Genomic DNA, 7,202 nt, shown 5'->3' on the forward strand with positions numbered 1-7,202 from the left:
GATACCCTGGATAAGTCTACTTTTGCCAGGCTGACACTTGCAAGACTTTTTCCCACGAATTTATCGTGGCAAGTTGTGACGTTTTGTGGCACGAACTGGAAAATAAAAAAAAATTAAAAAATTACCTCAGAATCACAGCTCACCTGTCCACATTAACACGAACTGGCACGACGAGTTCACAACGAGGTTCATGCATAGTTTTAGCATAGTTTGTGCACTTCCCGCATCGTCCCGACGAGTTCATGAACAGTTCGCGCATAGTTCACGCCGCGTTCACGAAATTTTGTCGTGACCAAAATTTTCAACATTTTAAATTTCTCATCACGACATCCCACGATGTCACGACAGGTTCACAACGAGTTCACTCCAGTTCACAACGAGTTCACGCCAGTTCACGACTCGAGTCGTGACAATGCGTGCCACAAATTCGTGCAAGTGTCAGGGTACCTTTTATTAATTTTTTCTGTTATTACATTAATTCCAACAGCATTCACATTCCAAACCTTACCAGATTTATCAATTAGTGGTACACAATATTCGTTGCTTTAGTGATATTCAACCGCATTGTCCACCTTGATCATGGATAAATTTATATGCTTTCCACTTAAACCCAATTTCTTAGCCATCCTATTTGTTATAAATAAAATATCCGCTCCATGATCCCACAGTAGACTAACAGGCATGTTCTCACTATTCACCATACTGATATTCCCTAAAAAAGTTCAGATACCCTGGATAACACTGCAAATCTCTTTTCTGATATCGCTTTGTGAAAACTATTTTCTACTCTATCGGAATGTAACAGTGGATGATAATTACGATTGCATGGCCCTTTACCTTCAATGATGACATCACACAATGTACCCACATTGCAACTACGAACAGAATGATATCCCTTAGACACCTAAAACATATTCCATTACCCTTTATAATCTCAAATCTTTCTTTGCTACCACAACTATTAAATTTATAACATTCTGTTATATCACGACCAATTGAATTGTGTAACAGGCACCCTATCCCCTTATTATCTGCCTTAGATTTAATACCTTTAACCATTTCTGTTAAGTTAACAATACAAGATTCAAATTCCTTATTTTTTATACTTTTTTATTCCCCGATTTTTTTCACCAATTTTATCAATTCCGATTCCTTCTCAACTGTGCTTTCAACATGATGGACTGTTGCCTTATTATCACTACCGCTACTCCTAACATTAGAATTCTTATATTTCAAATATTTTCTCTCTTTCTGTAAGAACTTCAACAACTCAGGAAACAGATTGTTAGTTACTGATACCTCATCTGCTTTAATTACCCATTCTCTCCTTTTAAGTGAAGGTAAAACCTTTTCTATATGGCTGACAACGTTTGCACTATTAAGTTCATCAGAGAGATTTACCTTTTTTAGATCAAGCCAACATTGCTCAACCCGATCGACCATTTTGATAAATCCTTTGGTATCATTATCATAAGTTTTCTTTAGAGATCTAAGCTCACCAACCACTAAGTCTACAATCTTTCTTGAATTCCCAAATTTATCATCCAAACGTTGAATCATGTCATCATACTTACCCTCTGAGCTCTTCACTGCTTGAAGTGCTGTTGTATGTGTGAAGAAGAAGACACCTGTATGTAAACAAAGAAGAGAGCTCCTGATCTGGGTGTGATTTAAGTGAGATATAGCTGATATTATGCTTTTATAATTGCTGTGGGTATGCATTGAAGTGCCGGGATTGAGTGGCAATAGAGATCTGTGGAGTACTATTTGTTCTTTGATCGTTTTATGAGTCAAAGAAAATTTTACTACCATACTCCCTTTTCGATTTTTTTTCCCCGGTTGCCATGGTAACCGACTTGTTGACTGCTGCTCAATATCGCACCTAACGCCTATTTTCAAATATAAATATTCATAGAGAATGTACAGAAAATAATATTTTTCACTCTTAAGCGAAGTAATCTCACGATATGGCTAACCTCGATAGAATAGCTGAGGTGAAGGATTTAGAAGATGGTGATATCAAGAAAATTAATAAATCTGAATTGATTAAAGCTCTGAAGACTGCAATCGCCCATATCAATGAGGAACCAAAACCTGAACTTACCTCTGTGACAGTCTTGGTGGATGATGCTATGCAGAGAATCCAAGACAGAGAAGCAGATGGAATGCCAAAACAATGCATCAATGACACTGTCACAGCTATTGTTCACGCATTAGGCCCCCTTATTCTTTTCAACAAGCAAGCAGAGACAGAAAAAAATGAAAAAGAACATACAAGGAAATGCATATAATCATGATGCTCTTGAGCAATACTCCAGGAAGGAAAATATTAGAATTCATGGTGTCCCTCAACATAGAGAAGAAGATACAACCGCACTAGCTGTGAACATCATGAACAAGGCTGTTAAATCTGAGGATGATAGGGAACCACCTGTGAAAACCTTCACACGAGTAGATATAAGTATTACCCACCGGTTGCCGAGCAGAGGAGCGACCAAACCAATTATTTTAAGGTTTGTAAGGTGCGAAGACAAGCTTTTACTGATGAAAAAGAAAAGTGGACTTCGTAGACGCCAAGGACCGAAAGTTTTCATCACGTATGATCTTACACCACTTCGAAACAAAATGCTACAAGCCCTTAAAAATGACGAAGGAATTGCTCTGGCATACAGTTTGGATGGTACAATTTTTGCTGTAGAAAAAATGCAAGTGGTGATGACGGTAGAAGAGTCAGGGTAAATTCCCCTGAGGATCTTTATAAGATAGGATAGGTGCGACCCCTTCATAAATGAAACGGATACGGAAACGAGACAGGACAGTGGAAATGGAATTAATAGTAACAAAGATAACTTGGATAAAAACTATGCAAAATATAAGTCATTCTCTGAGCTGAAGATAGTTAGTTTGAATGTTAATGGACTACACAGTAAAGCCAAATTTGGTATACTTGAGATATTTGTACAAGACTTTGATTTTATTTGTTTAACTGAAACTAGATGTCATTATATAGATGATGACTTGTTGCCTGGTAACTTGCATTTTATTAAGAAAGAAAAAATGATATTTACTCTTCCGTATGGAGGTATACATGGAATCTGTATGTTAATTAGAAGAGGTAGAGAAAAATATGTAACATTGATCGAATACACGGTGTCTGATTCCTTAGTATGTGTAAGATTTCATTGTAGGGAAACACAGAATGATATTATTATCTGTGCCTTGTATATTCCACACGAGGGATCACCTTATTGTTCATCTAATATCTTTGATGTTATTGCTGATGATCTTACGAACTTGAATGTAAAATATGAGTTACCAATTATATTAGCTGGTGATTTTAATTCAAGAACAGGCTTACTTAATGATTTTATAGAGAATGACCCTTTGCAAAATATCGATTTAAATGATTTTATTGATGAATGTCTGTTTAGCTCCAAAAAGGAATTAGAAGGTCTTGGTCTTAGCAGAGATCCCTATAACAGTGATGTAACTACTAATAACCTTGGTCGTAACTTAATTGAACTGTGTAAAATGCTTGACGTTAAGGTAGTTAACGGGAGATTTGGGGGAGACAGTGGCGTGGGGGATTTCACTTGTTTCACAGCTAATGGTAGGAGCTGTATTGACTATTTTATTGTTTCTCCTAAACTTATGAGTTGCATTACGGATTTTAATGTTGAGCAATATGATAGGTATCTGTCCGATAATCACTCGGCCCTCTTTATGGTATTACGTTTGGAAGAGACTAGTAATATGAGAACACCGGAAATACAGAAGGAAGAAAATTTAGATTTAGATAGTAAGGAAACCCATGATATGAATAACTTTGAATATGAAGAACTTAAAACAAAATGGACAAATGACATAAAAAATTAATATATGGAAGCATTCAATACTAGAGTTATTAAGTCATTAGACCAGAAATTAGATTCACTGAACCCTATGAATGTAACCCAGAATATTATGGATGATATTGTAAAAGATTTTGGGAAATTATATACTGACCCTGCCAAACACATTGGCATTTGTAAAAAAGTTTATCAAAATAAACCTAAAACTCGGGATTGCAAAAAAGGTTAGCAAACCATGGTTTGACAAGTATTGTTCTAGTAAAAGAACTGAATATGTGAAAGTAAAAAACAGGCTTAAGAAAATTAAAACAAATGAAGCTAGAAACGAACTGAAAGCTAGAGCTAAAACATATAAGAGAATAACTAATAAAGCTAAGAAATCTTTTAGAAAAAAAATTCACAGAAATGTTAGAAATCTGAGAAAAAGTAGTATTAAGGATTATTAGGATTTGTTAAAGAATACTGATAAGAGTGACCTGATTTGTAAAATTGCACTTAAAACATTTCGAGATTATTTTGCTAAACTCAGTCGAGGTAATGTTGAACCTGATGATAGGGAACACCCTGATAATTTCGACCCAAACATAGTTAACGAAGAATTAAATAGAGTTTTTACAGTAGATGAGATACAAATTCAAATAAAAAAAACTTAAGAGTAGAAAAGCATGTGGTATTGATAATATAAATGAGTTCATTAAAAACTGCCCTGATGATATGCTAAATGTAATATGCAAAATTTTCAACATAGTGTTGATCTCCTCAATTGTTCCATATTTTTGGTGTATAGGGATGATAAAACCCATATTTAAGAAAAAAGGATCCCCTGACGACCCAGATAACTACAGGGGTATCACACTACTGAGCTGTGTAGCGAAGCTTTTTACCGCTTGTGTCAATAAAAGGTCGACTGATTATATTGACAGCACTGATCAACTTGGTGAGGAGCAGGCTGGTTTCAGGGAGGGATATAGTACTCTAGATCATATTTTTATATTATATTCTCTTGTTAATTTCTATCTCCATCGAAAAGAGAGAATATACTTTTTGTTCGTTGATTACAGAAAAACATTCAATTTGGTTGACAGGTCGTCCTTGTGGGGAAAAGTAATCTGACATGGCATTAACGGTAATATTATGGCTGTCATATATAATATGTATAATAATGCAAAATCCTGTGTGAAGCAGAATCACAAAATTTCTAACTTTTTCGAATGTAACATAGGTGTAAGACGAGGTGAGAATCTTTCCCCATTACTTTTTGCCATCTACCTAAATGATTTTGAGTCTTCTCTTAGCTGGGGGTATAATGGGATGGATATGTGTCCAAGGGAAATAAATGAAAAATTAAGTAGTATTGATATAGAAATGTTTTTTCGTATTTATGTTTTACTTTATGCTGATGATACTATTGTAATGGCTGAATCCCCAAAGGAATTACAAAATGCCTTAAATAAAGTAAAAGAATATTGTGATATTTGGAAACTTCAAATCCATGTTTCAAAAACTAAAGTAGTTGTATTTTCTAGAGGAAAAGTTAGAAATGTCCCGAATTTTAAATATGGTGAGGAGAGCATCGAAATTGTAGATGATTATGTTTACCTTGGTACTACGTTTAATTATAATGGTGAAATGGATAAAGCTATTAAGAAACAAGTCATTCAAGCACGTAGAGCATTATTTAGTATGTTAATTGAATGGAAAAAACTTGAATTACCCATTGATATCAACTGTGATCTATTCGATGCTCTAGTTATACCAATTTTGACTTACGGTTGTGAAATATGGGGTTACCACAAACTAGATCATGTTGAAACATTTCACAAGATGTTCATGAAAAATTAGCTCTGTATGAATAAGCGAACAGCAAACTGCAAACGGATGATTGGATTTTGGTTGAGAATTTTAAAATCAAAGGCGTCTAAATTGTCAAATGTTTTTTATCGTTTTCTTAGAATTCTGTACGAGTCGAATGAGTAAAAGTCTAGTTGGATCCATAAAATTAAAACTATCCTTGATTCATGTGGTATGTCAAATATATGGGAACATCCAGAAAATTTCAATCACACGTGGATAATAAATAGCCTAGAAATGAAACTTAAAGATATAGAGAGACAACAGTGGCATGCAGAAGTAGAAAGAAATATATTGTGTAGTAATTATAAACCTTTTAAGACTGAATATGGCCAAGAAAAGTATATTATGAATTTATATATACCAGAAAGAATTGCCCTTAGTAAATATAGGTGTGGTACCCACAAACTTCCTGTAGCAACTGAAAGATATTCTGGGCAGGAAAACCAGCACCCTTGCACACTATGCAATGGCATTGAAGTTGGGGATGAATACCATTATGTTTTAGTTTGTCCTGTGATTGGAGAAATAAGAGAGATATACCTAAAGCCCTACTATTGTAGAAGACCAACCACTTTTAAATTCAATCTGCTCCTCAATACAAGTACAGCTAGAGAATTGAAAAGACTTGCAAAGTTTGTTAACCTTTTAATGTCTTTATGTTAGATTTAATACTTTCTAGGATTTTCATTATTCTGGTATTATTTTCAATGAATGTACTTTCCTTTGTCAGAATACCTTTTATGCTTTAAATATGTACTTGCTAAATATATGTGTACATAAATATAGTTGTAATCTATTGGTCTCTTCTTTTTGTAGTTTTTGTGTAAAATATATATATTTGTGTAATTTTGTAATTCTCATACTCCGGAAGGGGTCGATAGAATAAAATTTGCCCTGAAATTTGCCTTTGCCTTTGAAGACACATTTTGAGAGCATATGGATCAGTGCCATATATACTCTTAACTAAACTCTCATAATCTTCCTTAAAAGTTGGATAGTTTCTAAAATTACCTTCGAACATTGGTGGTTCAAATTTTTTTACTTTAACCTTCGATTTATCTGTTGCCTTCACATCCTAGACACCTTTGAATATTTTTGCACTTACTTCATATATTAATCTTTCACTATCTAGAATATATTACTGGGCTTCTTCTTATAAATTACTATTGGGTAGCTTCTCCTCGTTTTCACATATAAAATGTATCAGTTCATCATTTTGCTACTCTAAGCATTTAAAGGCTGCAGCAATTTCCTCATAGTTTTTCGTTAACACTAATAAATCATCACCTCGATTGATTCCTTCATTGCACATAGTTACCTTCCTGGTGAACTTCCCTTTGCTGATAGCCCTCTTCCTCTTCAGGGTGACGAGTTCCTCTTACACACCCATGGCAGTTGAAGTTATACAAATTTTGAATTTTCCCTAATTTTCGCGATTTAATTATCAAAAAAAATATTGGTCCTTAATACAACCCTTCTAGTAATTTACATGAACAA

This window comes from Palaemon carinicauda, chromosome 8, assembly GCF_036898095.1.
Source record: "Palaemon carinicauda isolate YSFRI2023 chromosome 8, ASM3689809v2, whole genome shotgun sequence".
Taxonomy (NCBI): Eukaryota; Metazoa; Arthropoda; class Malacostraca; order Decapoda; family Palaemonidae; genus Palaemon; species Palaemon carinicauda.